The sequence below is a fragment of the Rattus norvegicus genome, chromosome 10, assembly GCF_036323735.1.
Source record: "Rattus norvegicus strain BN/NHsdMcwi chromosome 10, GRCr8, whole genome shotgun sequence".
Classification (NCBI taxonomy): domain Eukaryota; kingdom Metazoa; phylum Chordata; class Mammalia; order Rodentia; family Muridae; genus Rattus; species Rattus norvegicus.
This window is the reverse complement of record NC_086028.1, coordinates 49,301,960-49,303,116: the sequence shown is the minus strand read 5'-3', so window position 1 is coordinate 49,303,116 and position 1,157 is coordinate 49,301,960. Positions and strand designations below refer to the sequence as shown.

At 45.5% G+C, this 1,157-nt stretch overlaps 1 non-coding gene across 1 annotated transcript; it reads left to right on the top strand.

Annotated features, from left to right (window-relative positions):
* Positions 1–778: 778 nt before the first annotated feature.
* On the top strand, positions 779–851 carry Trnaq-cug (transfer RNA glutamine (anticodon CUG)). Its single transcript has one exon. It is a non-coding gene; the product is annotated as a tRNA-Gln (tRNA).
* Positions 852–1,157: the final 306 nt, after the last annotated feature.

The following is a 1,157-nucleotide window of genomic DNA, read 5'->3' as shown; positions in this document are numbered from 1 at the left end:
AGAGGCAGAAACAAGGCAGGAGTGGGGAGTCCATATTTAGTGGATAGAATTTGAGTTTTGTATGATCCAGCATTGTGACTGGGTTAGAGACCAGTTGTATTCATTGTTTTACCTGTTGCTCTGTGACCAAAAATCACTGACAGATGCAACTTAAGGGAAGAAGGGTTTGTTCTGCCTTGTGGGTTGAAAAAAGTACAAGTCCATTATGATAGTGAAGATATGCCCCAGTTGTGAGTGGCAGGAACTTGCAGCTAGGAACTCCTCACATGCCAGCAGGCCAGGAACCAGAGCTCTGGCTTTAACCATCCTACAACCTTCCAACTCAGTCTTTACAGTCCTATAACTGCCACAAACTGGGGACCAGTCACCTGAATTCATGAGCCTACAGGGGACATTTTACATCTAAACCACAATATCAATGAATAGAAAGGCCGAAAAAAAAAGTTAAAAGTATGTGTGCGTGGAAGTCGGAGAACAGTTTTTGGAAGTAAGTTTTCTGCCTCAGGGTGTGTCCCGGGAATGCCACCTAGGCCCATCAGTCTCAGTGGCAAGCTTCTTTAGCTTCTGAGCATCCTGCTGGCTACTTATTTAAGCCTTCTGCCATAGTTACACTATTGAGACTTACAGGCTGCAGCATGATGGTGGAAAATGTTACATGCCTTAATTTTCCATAATTAAACCGCCATGTTCTATAAGAACAGAAAAGTTGCAAGCGTAGTAAAAACACTGCCATTCATAATGTTCAGTGTGGAATGTGACTGAGCTACGCAGTAGCATTGCCCGGCTAGCTCAGTCAATAGATCATGAGACTCTGAATCTCAGGGTTGTGGGTTCGAGCCCCATATTGGGCACCACCTTTTGCAGTAAAATTATAACTGGCGCCTGTCCTGGTTACCAAGAGTTCCCGCTCTGTGCAGGATCTGCCTGCTCTAAGCTGTTTTCTCTGTTACCACTTTCACACACTGTCCCGTCGTCGGTTGTTACCACACCTGAGATTCACATCACATTCTGTGGGCAATGCTAGCATGGCCCCATGCAATGCTAGTCCCAACCATCTTATAGCCTAGCATGGCTTCCTGTCACAGACTCTGCTCACACTCCCAACTACCCAGTGAAATCATTACTCAGCAAACTAGACCCCAACAACCAGATTTATG